This window comes from Leptodactylus fuscus, unplaced genomic scaffold (assembly GCF_031893055.1).
Source record: "Leptodactylus fuscus isolate aLepFus1 unplaced genomic scaffold, aLepFus1.hap2 HAP2_SCAFFOLD_242, whole genome shotgun sequence".
Classification (NCBI taxonomy): Eukaryota; Metazoa; Chordata; class Amphibia; order Anura; family Leptodactylidae; genus Leptodactylus; species Leptodactylus fuscus.
In genome coordinates this window covers 115,641-130,211 of record NW_027440265.1, presented here as the reverse complement: position 1 = coordinate 130,211, position 14,571 = coordinate 115,641, and the positions used below count along the sequence as shown (strand labels likewise).

The 14,571-nt window shown below is 49.0% G+C and overlaps 24 non-coding genes across 24 annotated transcripts; all 24 read right to left on the bottom strand.

Moving 5' to 3' along the window:
- Nucleotides 1–204: 204 nt before the first annotated feature.
- TRNAV-AAC (transfer RNA valine (anticodon AAC)) lies at nucleotides 205–277 on the bottom strand. The gene has a single exon. It is a non-coding gene; the product is annotated as a tRNA-Val (tRNA).
- A 677-nt stretch (nucleotides 278–954) lies between these two features.
- TRNAV-CAC (transfer RNA valine (anticodon CAC)) lies at nucleotides 955–1,027 on the bottom strand. Its single transcript has one exon. It is a non-coding gene; the product is annotated as a tRNA-Val (tRNA).
- Nucleotides 1,028–1,719: 692 nt separating this feature from the next.
- On the bottom strand, nucleotides 1,720–1,792 carry TRNAV-AAC (transfer RNA valine (anticodon AAC)). The gene has a single exon. It is a non-coding gene; the product is annotated as a tRNA-Val (tRNA).
- Nucleotides 1,793–1,905: 113 nt separating this feature from the next.
- On the bottom strand, nucleotides 1,906–1,978 carry TRNAV-AAC (transfer RNA valine (anticodon AAC)). The gene has a single exon. It is a non-coding gene; the product is annotated as a tRNA-Val (tRNA).
- A 111-nt stretch (nucleotides 1,979–2,089) lies between these two features.
- Nucleotides 2,090–2,162, bottom strand: TRNAM-CAU (transfer RNA methionine (anticodon CAU)). The gene has a single exon. It is a non-coding gene; the product is annotated as a tRNA-Met (tRNA).
- Nucleotides 2,163–2,471: 309 nt separating this feature from the next.
- Nucleotides 2,472–2,544, bottom strand: TRNAV-CAC (transfer RNA valine (anticodon CAC)). Its single transcript has one exon. It is a non-coding gene; the product is annotated as a tRNA-Val (tRNA).
- A 113-nt stretch (nucleotides 2,545–2,657) lies between these two features.
- On the bottom strand, nucleotides 2,658–2,730 carry TRNAV-UAC (transfer RNA valine (anticodon UAC)). Its single transcript has one exon. It is a non-coding gene; the product is annotated as a tRNA-Val (tRNA).
- Nucleotides 2,731–2,841: 111 nt separating this feature from the next.
- TRNAV-CAC (transfer RNA valine (anticodon CAC)) lies at nucleotides 2,842–2,914 on the bottom strand. The gene has a single exon. It is a non-coding gene; the product is annotated as a tRNA-Val (tRNA).
- Nucleotides 2,915–3,039: 125 nt separating this feature from the next.
- Nucleotides 3,040–3,112, bottom strand: TRNAV-AAC (transfer RNA valine (anticodon AAC)). Its single transcript has one exon. It is a non-coding gene; the product is annotated as a tRNA-Val (tRNA).
- Nucleotides 3,113–3,408: 296 nt separating this feature from the next.
- On the bottom strand, nucleotides 3,409–3,481 carry TRNAV-CAC (transfer RNA valine (anticodon CAC)). Its single transcript has one exon. It is a non-coding gene; the product is annotated as a tRNA-Val (tRNA).
- A 111-nt stretch (nucleotides 3,482–3,592) lies between these two features.
- Nucleotides 3,593–3,665, bottom strand: TRNAV-CAC (transfer RNA valine (anticodon CAC)). Its single transcript has one exon. It is a non-coding gene; the product is annotated as a tRNA-Val (tRNA).
- Nucleotides 3,666–3,790: 125 nt separating this feature from the next.
- On the bottom strand, nucleotides 3,791–3,863 carry TRNAV-AAC (transfer RNA valine (anticodon AAC)). Its single transcript has one exon. It is a non-coding gene; the product is annotated as a tRNA-Val (tRNA).
- A 481-nt stretch (nucleotides 3,864–4,344) lies between these two features.
- TRNAV-AAC (transfer RNA valine (anticodon AAC)) lies at nucleotides 4,345–4,417 on the bottom strand. Its single transcript has one exon. It is a non-coding gene; the product is annotated as a tRNA-Val (tRNA).
- A 125-nt stretch (nucleotides 4,418–4,542) lies between these two features.
- On the bottom strand, nucleotides 4,543–4,615 carry TRNAV-AAC (transfer RNA valine (anticodon AAC)). Its single transcript has one exon. It is a non-coding gene; the product is annotated as a tRNA-Val (tRNA).
- A 296-nt stretch (nucleotides 4,616–4,911) lies between these two features.
- On the bottom strand, nucleotides 4,912–4,984 carry TRNAV-AAC (transfer RNA valine (anticodon AAC)). The gene has a single exon. It is a non-coding gene; the product is annotated as a tRNA-Val (tRNA).
- Nucleotides 4,985–5,109: 125 nt separating this feature from the next.
- On the bottom strand, nucleotides 5,110–5,182 carry TRNAV-AAC (transfer RNA valine (anticodon AAC)). Its single transcript has one exon. It is a non-coding gene; the product is annotated as a tRNA-Val (tRNA).
- Nucleotides 5,183–5,295: 113 nt separating this feature from the next.
- TRNAV-AAC (transfer RNA valine (anticodon AAC)) lies at nucleotides 5,296–5,368 on the bottom strand. Its single transcript has one exon. It is a non-coding gene; the product is annotated as a tRNA-Val (tRNA).
- Nucleotides 5,369–5,479: 111 nt separating this feature from the next.
- Nucleotides 5,480–5,552, bottom strand: TRNAM-CAU (transfer RNA methionine (anticodon CAU)). The gene has a single exon. It is a non-coding gene; the product is annotated as a tRNA-Met (tRNA).
- Nucleotides 5,553–5,861: 309 nt separating this feature from the next.
- On the bottom strand, nucleotides 5,862–5,934 carry TRNAV-CAC (transfer RNA valine (anticodon CAC)). Its single transcript has one exon. It is a non-coding gene; the product is annotated as a tRNA-Val (tRNA).
- Nucleotides 5,935–6,245: 311 nt separating this feature from the next.
- TRNAV-UAC (transfer RNA valine (anticodon UAC)) lies at nucleotides 6,246–6,318 on the bottom strand. Its single transcript has one exon. It is a non-coding gene; the product is annotated as a tRNA-Val (tRNA).
- Nucleotides 6,319–7,179: 861 nt separating this feature from the next.
- On the bottom strand, nucleotides 7,180–7,252 carry TRNAV-CAC (transfer RNA valine (anticodon CAC)). Its single transcript has one exon. It is a non-coding gene; the product is annotated as a tRNA-Val (tRNA).
- A 311-nt stretch (nucleotides 7,253–7,563) lies between these two features.
- On the bottom strand, nucleotides 7,564–7,636 carry TRNAV-UAC (transfer RNA valine (anticodon UAC)). The gene has a single exon. It is a non-coding gene; the product is annotated as a tRNA-Val (tRNA).
- A 111-nt stretch (nucleotides 7,637–7,747) lies between these two features.
- TRNAV-CAC (transfer RNA valine (anticodon CAC)) lies at nucleotides 7,748–7,820 on the bottom strand. Its single transcript has one exon. It is a non-coding gene; the product is annotated as a tRNA-Val (tRNA).
- A 508-nt stretch (nucleotides 7,821–8,328) lies between these two features.
- On the bottom strand, nucleotides 8,329–8,401 carry TRNAG-UCC (transfer RNA glycine (anticodon UCC)). Its single transcript has one exon. It is a non-coding gene; the product is annotated as a tRNA-Gly (tRNA).
- Nucleotides 8,402–14,571: the final 6,170 nt, after the last annotated feature.

Sequence of the window (14,571 nt, the reverse complement as noted above, 5' to 3'; positions counted from 1 at the left end):
AAAAAAAAACTGCTACGCTTTGCTTCTGCCCGGTTTCGAACCAGGGACTTTTCGCGTGTAAGGCGAACGAGATAACCACTACACTACAGAAACTGGCAAGACATGCACACTACTGCTTTTGCAAGCAAGTGAAAGGACTGGGGTCTAGATCGATGATTTGAAGAGCACGTATGGCCGATTTCAGAAACAAAAGCTGCAATGCTTTGTTTCTGCCCGGTTTCGAACCGGGGACCTTTTGCGTGTTAGGCGAACGTGATAACCACTACACTACAGAAACTGGCACGAAATACACGCTGCTGCTTTTGCAAGCAAGCAAAAGGATTGGGGTCTAGCACAAGAGTTTGAAGAGCACGTATGGCCCGATTTCCAAAAAAAAGCTGCGACGCTTTGCTTCTGCCCGGTTTCGAACCAGGGACCTTTCGCGTGTAAGGCGAACGAGATAACCACTACACTACAGAAACTGGCACGACATGCACACTACTGCTTTTGCAAGCAAGTGAAAGGACTGGGGTCTAGAACGATGATTTGAAGAGCACGTATGGCCGATTTCAGAAACAAAAGCTGCAATGCTTTGTTTCTGCCCGGTTTCGAACCAGGGACCTTTCGCGTGTGAGGCGAACGGGATAACCACTACACTACAGAAACTGGCACGAGATGCATACTACTGCTTTTTCAAACTAGCGAAAGGACTTGAAGACAAGACTGTGGTCTGCCAGCAGGGTCTGAAGACCGAGTATGGACCGATTTCAAGAAAAGAAAACGCAAGTACATGTTTCTGCCCGGTTGCGAACCGGGAACCTTTCGCGTGTTAGGCGAACGTGATAACCACTACACTACAGAAACTGGGACGACATGCACACTACTGCTTTTGCAAGCAAGTGAAAGGACTGGGGTCTAGAACGATGATTTGAAGAGCACGTATGGCCGATTTCAGAAACAAAAGCTGCAATGCTTTGTTTCTGCCCGGTTTCGAACCAGGGACCTTTCGCGTGTGAGGCGAACGTGATAACCACTACACTACAGAAACTGGAACGAGAAGCACACTACTGCTTTTGCTAACTAGCGAAAGGACTTGAAGACTAGACTGTGGTCTGCCAGCAGGGTCTGAAGACCGGGTATGGACCGATTTCAAGAAAAGAAAACGCAAGTACATGTTTCTGCCCGGTTTCGACCCGGAGACCTTTCGCGTGTTAGGCGAACGTGATAACCACTACACTACAGAATCTGGCACGAGATACACACTGCTGCTTTTGCAAGCAAGCGAAAGGACTGGGGTCTAGCACAAGAGTTTGAAGAGCACGTATGGCCCGATTTCCGGAAAAAAAGCTGCTACGCTTTGCTTCTGCCCGGTTTCGAACCAGGGACCTTTCGCGTGTAAGGCGAACGAGATAACCACTACACTACAGAAACTGGCAAAACATGCACACTACTGCTTTTGCAAGCAAGTGAAAGGACTGGGGTCTAGATCGATGATTTGAAGAGCACGTATGGCCGATTTCAGAAACAAAAGCTGCAATGCTTTGTTTCTGCCCGGTTTCGAACCGGGGACTTTTCGCGTGTGAGGCGAACGTAATAACCACTACACTACAGAAACTGGCACGAGATGCATACTACTGCTTTTGCAAACTAGTGAAAGGACTTGAAGACAAGACTGTGGTCTGCCAGCAGGGTCTGAAGACCGGGTATGGACCGATTTCAAGAAAAGAAAACGCAAGTACATGTTTCTGCCCGGTTTCGAACCGGGAACCTTTCGCGTGTTAGGCGAACGTGATAACCACTACACTACAGAAACTGGCACGAGATTCACACTGCTGCTTTTGCAAGCAAGCGAAAGGACTGGGGTCTAGCACAAGAGTTTGAAGAGCACGTATGGCCCGATTTCCGAAAAAAAAAGCTGCAACGCTTTGCTTCTGCCCGGTTTCGAACCGGGGACCTTTCGCGTGTTAGGCGAACGTGATAACCACTACACTACAGAAACTGGCATGAAATACACACTGCTGCTTTTGCAAGCAAGTGAAAGGACTGGGGTCTAGAACGATGATTTGAAGAGCACGTATGGCCGATTTCAGAAACAAAAGCTGCAATGCTTTGTTTCTGCCCGGTTTCGAACCGGGGACCTTTCGCGTATGAAGCGAACGTGATAACCACTACACTACAGAAACTGGCACGAGATGCACACTAATGCTTTTGCAATCTAGCGAAAGGACTTGAAGAAAAGACTGTGGTCTGCCAGCAGGGTCTGAAGACCGGGTATGGACCGATTTCAAGAAAAGAAAACGCAAGTACATGTTTCTGCCCGGTTTCGAACCGGAGATCTTTCGCGTGTTAGGCGAACGTGATAACCACTACACTACAGAAACTGGTCCGAGATACACACTGCTGCTTTTGCAAGCAAGCGAAAGGACTGGGGTCTAGCACAAGAGTTTGAAGAACACGTATGGCCGATTTCAGAAACAAAAGCTGCAATGCTTTGTTTCTACCCGGTTTCGAACCGGGGACCTTTCGCGTGTGAGGCGAACGTGATAACCACTACACTACAGAAACTGGTCCGAGATACACACTGCTGCTTTTGCAAGCAAGCGAAAGGACTGGGGTCTAGCACAAGCGTCTGAAGAGCACGTATGGCCCGATTTCCGAAAAAAAAAGCTGCTACGCTTTGCTTCTGCCCGGTTTCGAACCAGGGACCTTTCGCGTGTAAGGCGAACGTGATAACCACTACACTACAGAAACTGGAACGACATGTACACTACTGCTCTTGCAAGCAAGTGAAAGGACTGGGGTCTAGAACGATTATTTGAAGAGCACGTATGGCCGATTTCAGAAACAAAAGCTGCAATGCTTTGTTTCTGCCCGGTTTCGAACCGGGGACCTTTCGCGTGTGAGGCGAATGTGATAACCACTACACTACAGAAACTGGCACGAGATGCACACTACTGCTTTTGCAAGCAAGCGAAAGGACTTGAAGAAAAGACTGTGGTCTGCCAGCAGGGTCTGAAGACCGGGTATGGACCGATTTCAAGAAAAGAAACCGCAAGTACATGTTTCTGCCCGGTTTCGAACCGGGGACCTTTCGCGTGTTAGGCGAACGTGATAACCACTACACTACAGAAACTGGCACGAGATACACACTGCTGCTTTTGCAAGCAAGCGAAAGGACTGGGGTCTAGCACAAGAGTCTGAAGAGCACGTATGGCCCGATTTCCGAAAAAAAAGCTGTTACGCTTTGCTTCTGCCCGGTTTCGAACCAGGGACCTTTCGCGTGTAAGGCGAACGTGATTACCACTACACTAGAGAAACTGGCACGACATGCACACTACTGCTTTTGCAAGCAAGTGAAAGGACTGGGGTCTAGAACGATGATTTGAAGAGCACGTATGGCCGATTTCAGAAACAAAAGCTGCAATGCTTTGTTTCTGCCCGGTTTAGAACCGGGGACCTTTCGCGTGTGAGGCGAACGTGATAACCACTACACTACAGAAACTGGCACGACATGCACACTACTGCTTTTGCATGCAAGTGAAAGGACTGGGGTCTAGAACGATGATTTGAAGAGCACGTATGGCCGATTTCAGAAACAAAAGCTGCAATGCTTTGTTTCTGCCCGGTTTCGAACCGGGGACCTTTCGCGTGTGAAGCGAACGTGATAACCACTACACTACAGAAACTGGCACGAGATGCACACTACTGCTTTTGCAAGCAAGCGAAAGGACTTGAAGAAAAGACTGTGGTCCTCCTGCAGGGTCTGAAGACCGGGTATGGACCGATTTCAAGAAAAGAAACTGCAAGTACATGTTTCTGCCCGGTTTCGAACCGGGGACCTTTCGTGTGTTAGGCGAACGTGATAACCACTACACTACAGAAACTGGCACGAGATACACACTGCTGCTTTTGCAAGCAAGCGAAAGGACTGGGGTCTAGTACAAGGGTCTGAAGAGCACGTATGGCCCGATTTCCGAAAAAAAAGCTGCTACGCTTTGCTTCTGCCCGGTTTCGAACCAGGGACCTTTCGCGAGTAAGGCGAACGTGATAACCACTACACTCCAGAAACTGGCACGCCATGCACACTACTGCTTTTGCAAGCAAGTGAAAGGACTGGGGTCTAGTACAAGGGTCTGAAGAGCACGTATGGCCCGATTTCCGAAAAAAAAGCTGCTACTCTTTGCTTCTGCCCGGTTTCGAACCAGGGACCTTTCGCGTGTAAGGAGAACGTGATAACCACTACACTACAGAAACTGGCATGACATGCACACTACTGCTTTTGCAAGCAAATGAAAGGACTGGGGTCTAGATCGATGATTTGAAGAGCACGTATGGCCGATTTCAGAAACAAAAGCTGCAATGCTTTGTTTCTGCCCGGTTTCGAACCGGGGACTTTTCGCGTGTTAGGCGAACGTGATAACCACTACACTACAGAAACTGGCACGAGATGCATACTACTGCTTTTGCAAACTAGCGAAAGGACTTGAAGACAAGACTGTGGTCTGCCAGCAGGGTCTGAAGACCAGGTATGGACCGATTTCAAGAAAAGAAAACGCAAGTACATGTTTCTGCCCGGTTTCGAACCGGGAACCTTTCGCGTGTTAGGCGAACGTGATAACCACTACACTACAGAAACTGGCACGATATACACACTGCTGCTTTTGCAAGCAAGCGAAAGGACTGGGGTCTAGCACAAGAGTTTGAAGAGCACGTATGGCCCGATTTCCGGAAAAAAAGCTGCTACGCTTTGCTTCTGCCCGGTTTCGAACCAGGGACCTTTCGCGTGTAAGGCGAACGAGATAACCACTACACTACAGAAACTGGCAAAACATGCACACTACTGCTTTTGCAAGCAAGTGAAAGGACTGGGGTCTAGATCGATGATTTGAAGAGCACGTATGGCCGATTTCAGAAACAAAAGCTGCAATGCTTTGTTTCTGCCCGGTTTCGAACCGGGGACTTTTCGCGTGTTAGGCGAACGTGATAACCACTACACTACAGAAACTGGCACGAGATGCATACTACTGCTTTTGCAAACTAGTGAAAGGACTTGAAGACAAGACTGTGGTCTGCCAGCAGGGTCTGAAGACCAGGTATGGACCGATTTCAAGAAAAGAAAACGCAAGTACATGTTTCTGCCCGGTTTCGAACCGGGAACCTTTCGCGTGTTAGGCGAACGTGATAACCACTACACTACAGAAACTGGCACGAGATTCACACTGCTGCTTTTGCAAGCAAGCGAAAGGACTGGGGTCTAGCACAAGAGTTTGAAGAGCACGTATGGCCCGATTTCCGAAAAAAAAAGCTGCGACGCTTTGCTTCTGCCCGGTTTCGAACCGGGGACCTTTCGCGTGTTAGGCGAACGTGATAACCACTACACTACAGAAACTGGCATGAAATACACACTGCTGCTTTTGCAAGCAAGTGAAAGGACTGGGGTCTAGAACGATGATTTGAAGAGCACGTATGGCCGATTTCAGAAACAAAAGCTGCAATGCTTTGTTTCTGCCCGGTTTCGAACCGGGGACCTTTCGCGTATGAAGCGAACGTGATAACCACTACACTACAGAAACTGGCACGAGATGCACACTAATGCTTTTGCAATCTAGCGAAAGGACTTGAAGAAAAGACTGTGGTCTGCCAGCAGGGTCTGAAGACCGGGTATGGACCGATTTCAAGAAAAGAAAACGCAAGTACATGTTTCTGCCCGGTTTCGAACCGGAGATCTTTCGCGTGTTAGGCGAACGTGATAACCACTACACTACAGAAACTGGTCCGAGATACACACTGCTGCTTTTGCAAGCAAGCGAAAGGACTGGGGTCTAGCACAAGAGTTTGAAGAACACGTATGGCCGATTTCAGAAACAAAAGCTGCAATGCTTTGTTTCTGCCCGGTTTCGAACCGGGGACCTTTCGCGTGTGAGGCGAACGTGATAACCACTACACTACAGAAACTGGCACGAGATGCACACTACTGCTTTTGCAAGCAAGCGAAGGGACTTGAAGAAAAGACTGTGGTCCGCCAGCAGGGTCTGAAGACCGGGTATGGACCGATTTCAAGAAAAGAAACCACAAGTACATGTTTCTGCCCGGTTTCGAACCGGGGACCTTTCGTGTGTTAGGCGAACGTGATAACCACTACACCTACAGAAACTGGCACGAGATACACACTGCTGCTTTTGCAAGCAAGCGAAAGGACTGGGGTCTAGTACAAGGGTCTGAAGAGCACGTATGGCCCGATTTCCGAAAAAAAAGCTGCTACGATTTGGTTCTGCCCGGTTTCGAACCAGGGACCTTTCGCGTGTAAGGCGAACGTGATAACCACTACACTACAGAAACTGGCACGCCATGCACACTACTGCTTTTGCAAGCAAGTGAAAGGACTGGGGTCTAGAACGATGATTTGAAGAGCACGTATGGCCGATTTCAGAAACAAAAGCTGCAATGTTTTTTTCTGCCCGGTTTCGAACCGGGACCTTTCGCGTGTGAGGCGAACGTGATAACCACTACACTACAGAAACTGGCACGAGATGCACACTACTGCTTTTGCAAGCAAGCGAAAGGACATGAAGAAAAGACTGTGGTCTGCCAGCAGGGTCTGAAGACCAGGTATGGACCGATTTCAAATAAAGAAACCGCAAGTACATGTTTCTGCCCGGTTTCGAACCGGGGACCTTTCGTGTGTTAGGCGAACGTGATAACCACTACACCTACAGAAACTGGCACGAGATACACACTGCTGCTTTTGCAAGCAAGCGAAAGGACTGGGGACTAGCACAAGAGTCTGAAGAGCACGTATGGCCCGATTTCCAAAAAAAAAGCTGCTACGCTTTGCTTCTGCCCGGTTTCGAACCAGGGACCTTTCGCGTGTAAGGAAAACGTGATAACCACTACACTACAGAAACTTGCACGACATGCACACTACTGCTTTTGCAAGCAAGTGAAAGGACTGGGGTCTAGAACGATGATTTGAAGAGCACGTATGGCCGATTTCAGAAACAAAAGCTGCAATGCTTTGTTTCTGCCCGGTTTCGAATCGGGGACCTTTCGCGTGTGAGGCGAACGTGATAACCACTACACTACAGAAACTGGCACGACATGCACACTACTGCTTTTGCATGCAAGTGAAAGGACTGGGGTCTAGAACGATGATTTGAAGAGCACGTATGGCCGATTTCAGAAACAAAAGCTGCAATGCTTTGTTTCTGCCCGGTTTCGAACCGGGGACCTTTCGCGTGTGAGGCGAACGTGATAACCACTACACTACAGAAACTGGCACGAGATGCACACTACTGCTTTTGCAAGCAAGCGAAAGGACTTGAAGAAAAGACTGTGGTCCGCCAGCAGGGTCTGAAGACCGGGTATGGACCGATTTCAAGAAAAGAAACCGCAAGTACATGTTTCTGCCCGGTTTCGAACCGGGGACCTTTCGTGTGTTAGGCGAACGTGATAATCACTACACTACAGAAACTGGCACGAGATACACACTGCTGCTTTTGCAAGCAAGCGAAAGGACTGGGGTCTAGCACAAGAGTCTGAAGAGCACGTATGGCCCGATTTCCGAAAAAAACAGCTGCTACGCTTTGCTTCTGCCCGGTTTCGAACCAGGGACCTTTTGCGTGTAAGGCGAACGTGATAACCACTACACTACAGAAACTGGCACGACATGCACACTACTGCTTTTGCAAGCAAGTGAAAGGACTGGGGTCTAGAACGATGATTTAAAGAGCACGTATGGCCGATTTCAGAAACAAAAGCTGCAATGCTTTGTTTCTGCCCGGTTTCGAACCGGGGACCTTTCGCGTGTGAGGCGAACGTGATAACCACTACACTACAGAAACTGGCACGAGATGTACACTACTGCTTTTGCAAGCAAGCGAACGGACTTGAAGAAAAGACTGTAGTTTGCCAGCAGGGTCTGAAGACCGGGTATGGACCGATTTCAAGAAAAGAATCCGCAAGTACATGTTTCTGCCCGGTTTCGAACCGGGGACCTTTCGCGTGTTAGGCGCACGTGATAACCACTACACTACAGAAACTGGCACAAGATACACACTGCTGCTTTTGCAAGCAAGCGAAAGGACTTGAAGAAAAGACTGTGGTCTGCCAGCAGGGTCTGAAGACCGGGTATGGACCGATTTAAAGAAAAGAAATCGCAAGTACATGTTTCTGCCCGGATTCGAACCGGGGACCTTTCGCGTGTTAGGCAAACGTGATAACCACTACCCTACAGAAACTGGCACGAGATACACACTGCTGCTTTTGCAAGCAAGCGAAAGGACTGGGGTCTAGCACAAGAGTCTGAAGAGCACGTATGGCCCGATTTCCGAAAAAAAAGCTGCTACGCTTTGCTTCTGCCCGGTTTCGAACCAGGGACCTTTCGCGTGGAAGGCGAACGTGATTACCACTACACTACAGAAACTGGCACGACATGCACACTACTGATTTTGCAAGCAAGTGAAAGGACTGGGGTCTAGAACGATGATTTGAAGAGCACGTATGGCCGATTTCAGAAACAAAAGCTGCAATGCTTTGTTTCTGCCCGGTTTCGAACCGGGGACCTTTCGCGTGTGAGGCGTACGTGATAACTAGAGATGAGCGAACAGTGTTCTATCGAACTCATGTTCGATCGGATATTAGGCTGTTCGGCATGTTCGAATCGAATCGAACACCGCGTGGTAAAGTGCGCCATTACTCGATTCCCCTCCCACCTTCCCTGGCGCCTTTTTTGCTCCAATAACAGCGCAGGGTAGGTGGGACAGGAACTACGACACCGGTGACGTTGAAAAAAGTAGGCAAAACCCATTGGCTGCCGAAAACATGTGACCTCTAATTTAAAAGAACAGCGACGCCCAGCTTCGCGTCATTCTGAGCTTGCAATTCACCGAGGACGGAGGTTTCCGTCCAGCTAGCTAGGGCTTAGATTCTGGGTAGGCAGGGACAGGCTAGGATAGGAAGGAGAAGACAACCAACAGCTCTTGTAAGAGCTAAATTCCAGGGAGAAGCTTGTCAGTGTAACGTGGCACTGACGGGCTCAATCGCCGCAACCCAGCTTTCCCAGGATCCTGAATGGAATACACTGTCAGTGTATTCCCGTATACCCGATATATACCCCGATACCCGTTCCAACGGTGTGCCCCCCCACCTTCACCCCAGAAATACCCTGCAAGTCCCCTAGCAATAGAATTGGGGCTATATACACCCACAATTTTTACTACTGGTATACAGTGCCATTGTCTGACTGGGAATTCAAAGAATATATTGGGAATACAAATACCCTCATTTCTTGCTACTGCCATATAGTGCCAGTTTCTGACTGGTAATTCAAAGAATATATTGGGGTTACGTGCACCCACAATTTTTACTACTGGTATACAGTGCCATTGTCTGACTGGGAATTCAAAGAATATATTGGGAATACAAATACCCTCATTTCTTGCTACTGCCATATAGTGCCAGTGTCTGACTGGGAATTCAAAGAATATATTGGGGTTACGTGCACCCACAATTTTTACTACTGGTATACAGTGCCATTGTCTGACTGGGAATTCAAAGAATATATTGGGGTTATAAATACCCTCATTTCTTGCTACTGCCATATAGTGCCAGTTTCTGACTGGTAATTCAAAGAATATATTGGGGTTACGTGCACCCACAATTTTTACTACTGGTATACAGTGCCATTGTCTGACTGGGAATTCAAAGAGTATATTGGGAATACAAATACCCTCATTTCTTGCTACTGCCATATAGTGCCAGTTTCTGACTGGGAATTCAAAGAATATATTGGGGTTACGTGCACCCACAATTTTTACTACTGGTATACAGTGCCATTGTCTGACTGGGAATTCAAAGAGTATATTGGGAATACAAATACCCTCATTTCTTGCTACTGCCATATAGTGCCAGTTTCTGACTGGGAATTCAAAGAATATATTGGGGTTACGTGCACCCACAATTTTTACTACTGGTATACAGTGCCATTGTCTGACTGGGAATTCAAAGAGTATATTGGGAATACAAATACCCTCATTTCTTGCTACTGCCATATAGTGCCAGTTTCTGACTGGGAATTCAAAGAATATATTGGGGTTACGTGCACCCACAATTTTTACTACTGGTATACAGTGCCATTGTCTGACTGGGAATTCAAAGAATATATTGGGGTTATAAATACCCTCATTTCTTGCTACTGCCATATAGTGCCAGTTTCTGACTGGTAATTCAAAGAATATATTGGGGTTACGTGCACCCACAATTTTTACTACTGGTATACAGTGCCATTGTCTGACTGGGAATTCAAAGAGTATATTGGGAATACAAATACCCTCATTTCTTGCTACTGCCATATAGTGCCAGTTTCTGACTGGGAATTCAAAGAATATATTGGGGTTACGTGCACCCACAATTTTTACTACTGGTATACAGTGCCATTGTCTGACTGGGAATTCAAAGAGTATATTGGGAATACAAATACCCTCATTTCTTGCTACTGCCATATAGTGCCAGTTTCTGACTGGGAATTCAAAGAATATATTGGGGTTACGTGCACCCACAATTTTTACTACTGGTATACAGTGCCATTGTCTGACTGGGAATTCAAAGAGTATATTGGGAATACAAATACCCTCATTTCTTGCTACTGCCATATAGTGCCAGTTTCTGACTGGGAATTCAAAGAATATATTGGGGTTACGTGCACCCACAATTTTTACTACTGGTATACAGTGCCATTGTCTGACTGGGAATTCAAAGAGTATATTGGGAATACAAATACCCTCATTTCTTGCTACTGCCATATAGTGCCAGTTTCTGACTGGGAATTCAAAGAATATATTGGGGTTACGTGCACCCACAATTTTTACTACTGGTATACAGTGCCATTGTCTGACTGGGAATTCAAAGAGTATATTGGGAATACAAATACCCTCATTTCTTGCTACTGCCATATAGTGCCAGTTTCTGACTGGGAATTCAAAGAATATATTGGGGTTACGTGCACCCACAATTTTTACTACTGGTATACAGTGCCATTGTCTGACTGGGAATTCAAAGAATATATTGGGGTTATAAATACCCTCATTTCTTGCTACTGCCATATAGTGCCAGTTTCTGACTGGTAATTCAAAGAATATATTGGGGTTACGTGCACCCACAATTTTTACTACTGGTATACAGTGCCATTGTTTGACTGGGAATTCAAAGAGTATATTGGGAATACAAATACCCTCATTTCTTGCTACTGCCATATAGTGCCAGTTTCTGACTGGGAATTCAAAGAATATATTGGGGTTACGTGCACCCACAATTTTTACTACTGGTATACAGTGCCAATTTCTAACTAGGAATTCAAAATGCGCAAGGCTCCCGGAAAGGGACGTGGACGATGCCGTGGGCGAGGTCGGGGGAATGGTTCTGGGGAGCAAGGTAGCAGTGAAGCCACAGGGCGTCCCGTGCCTACTCCTGTGGGGCAGCAAGCATTGCGCCACTCCACAGTGCCAGGGTTGCTTGCCACATTAACTAAACTGCAGGGTACAAACCTTAGTAGGCCCGAGAACCAGGAACAGGTCTTGCAATGGCTGTCAGAGAACGCTTACAGCACATTGTCCAGCAGCCAGTCAGACTCTGCCTCCTCTCCTCCTATTACCCAACAGTCTTGTCTTCCTTCCTCCCAAAATTCCGAAGCTTTACAGAACAATAACCCAAACTGTCCCTGCTCCCCAGAGCTGTTCTCCGCTCCTTTCATTGTCCCTCAACCTGCCTCTCCACGTCACGATTCCACGAACCTAACAGAGGAGCATCTGTGTCCAGATGCTCAAACACTAGAGTCTCCTCCATCTCCGTTCGATTTGGTGGTGGATGACCAGCAACCCACCCTCATCGACGATGATGTGACGCAGTTGCCGTCAGGGCATCCAGTTGACCGGCGCATTGTGCGGGAGGAGGAGATGAGACAGGAGTTGGAAGAGGAAGTGGTGGATGATGAGGACACTGACCCGACCTGGACAGGGGGGATGTCAAGCGGGGAAAGTAGTGTGGATGTTGAGGCAGGTGCAGCACCAAAAAGGGTAGCTAGAGGCAGAGGCAGAGGTCAGCAGCTTAGGCGAAGCCAGGCCACACCCGGAATCTCCCAAGATGTTCCAGTTCGTACCCAGCCCCGAAAAACTCCCACCTCGAGGGCACGTTTCTCGAAGGTGTGGAGTTTTTTCAAGGAATGCGCCGAGGACAGATATAGTGTTGTCTGCACAATTTGCCTCTCGAAATTGATTAGGGGCTCTGAGAAGAGCAACCTGTCCACCACTTCAATGCGCCGTCATTTGGAATCCAAGCACTGGAATCAGTGGCAGGCAGCAACGGCAGGACAAAGGCCGCCTGCCGTTCACGCCACTGCCACTGCCTCTGCCTCTGCCTCTGCCACTGCCACTGCTGACTGTGCTGGCGATGCACTCCAGAGGACGAGCCAGGACACCACTTCATCTGCCTCCGCCACTTTGTTGACTTCTACCTCATCCTCCCCTGGTCCTGTCTTATCTCCTTCTCCTGCACCATCAAAGGCACCATCAGGCGTTTCTTTACAACAACCCACCATCTCTCAGACATTGGAGCGGCGGCAGAAATACACTGCTAACCACCCACACGCGCAAGCCTTGAACGCCAACATCGCTAAACTGCTGGCCCAGGAGATGTGGCGTTCCGGCTTGTTGAAACTCCCGCCTTCCTGGACCTGATGGCAACTGCGGCACCTCGCTATGCCGTCCCTAGCCGTCACTACTTCTCCCGGTGTGCCGTCCCCGCCTTGCACCAGCACGTGTCACTCAACATCAGGCGGGCCCTTAGTTCCGCGCTTTGCACAAAGGTCCACTTGACCACCGACGCGTGGACAAGTGCATGCGGACAGGGACGCTACATTTCACTGACGGCACACTGGGTGAATGTAGTTGAGGCTGGGACTGCTTCCCAAACTGGCCCGGTGTACCTCGTCTCCCCGCCTAACATTCCTGGCAGGGACACGAGAAGAACACCCCCCTCCTCCTCCTCCTCTACCGCCTCCTCCTCCGCCACCGCCTCCTCCTCCGCCACCGCCTCCTCCTCCGCTGTTAGATTGACCCCAGCTACGAGTTGGAAACGTTGCAGCACTGGCGTTGGTAGACGTCAGCAGGCTGTGCTGAAGCTGATCAGCTTGGGGGACAGACAGCACACTGCCTCCGAGGTGAGGGATGCCCTCCTCGATGAGACGGCAATATGGTTTGAGCCGCTGCACCTGGGCCCAGGCATGGTCGTTTGTGATAACGGCCGGAACCTGGTAGCAGCTCTGGAGCTTGCCGGACTCCAACATGTTCCATGCCTGGCCCACGTCTTCAACCTAGTGGTGCAACGTTTCCTAAAGAGCTACCCCAATGTTCCAGAGCTACTGGTGAAAGTGCGGCGCATGTGCGCCCACTTTCGCAAGTCGACAGTAGCCGCTGCTAGCTTAAAATCTCTCCAGCAACGCCTGCATGTGCCACAACACCGGCTTTTGTGCGACGTCCCCACACGCTGGAACTCAACGTTTCAGATGTTGAATAGAGTGGTTGAGCAGCAGAGACCTTTGATGGAATACCAGCTACAAAACCCTAGGGTGCCACAAAGTCAGCTGCCTCAGTTTCACATCCATGAGTGGCCATGGATGAGAGACCTTTGTGACATCCTACGGGTCTTTGAGGAGTCCACAAGGAGGGTGAGCTCTGAGGATGCGATGGTGAGCCTTACAATCCCGCTCTTGTGTGTTCTGAGAGAATCCCTGATTGACATCAGGGATAACTCAGATCACACAGAGGAGTTAGGGATAGCATCCGATCCGTCACAGCTGGAGAGTAGGTCCACACATCTGTCCGCTTCACTGCGTTTAATGGAGGAGGAGGAGGAGGAGGAGGAGGAGGAAGAAGAGTTGTCCGATGATGTGATGGTGATACAGGAGGCTTCCGGGCAACTTCGAATCGTCCCATTGTTGCAGCGCGGATGGGTAGACATGGAGGATGAGGAGGAAATGGAGATTGAACTTTCCGGTGGGGCCAGAGGAGTCATGCCAACTAACACTGTGGCAGACATGGCTGAGTTCATGTTGGGGTGCTTTACAACCGACAAGCGTATTGTCAAAATCATGGAGGACAACCAGTACTGGATCTTTGCTATCCTTGACCCCCGGTATAAAAACAACATCTCGTCTTTTATTCCGGTAGAGGGGAGGGCCAATCGCATCAATGCTTGCCACAGGCAATTGGTGCAGAATATGATGGAGATGTTTCCAGCATGTGACGTTGGCGGCAGGGAGGGCAGTTCCTCCAGTAGGCAACCAAGTTCTCACCGGTCCACACAAACGAGGGGCACACTGTCTAAGGTCTGGGACACCTTGATGGCACCCCCTCGCCAAAGTGCCGCCACGGAGGGTCCTAGTGTCACCAGGCGTGAGAAGTATAGGCGCATGTTGCGGGAATACCTTTCCGACCACAGCCCTGTCCTCTCCGACCCCTCTGCGCCCTACACGTATTGGGTGTCGAAGTTGGACCTGTGGCTTGAACTTGCCCTATATGCCTTGGAGGTGCTGTCCTGTCC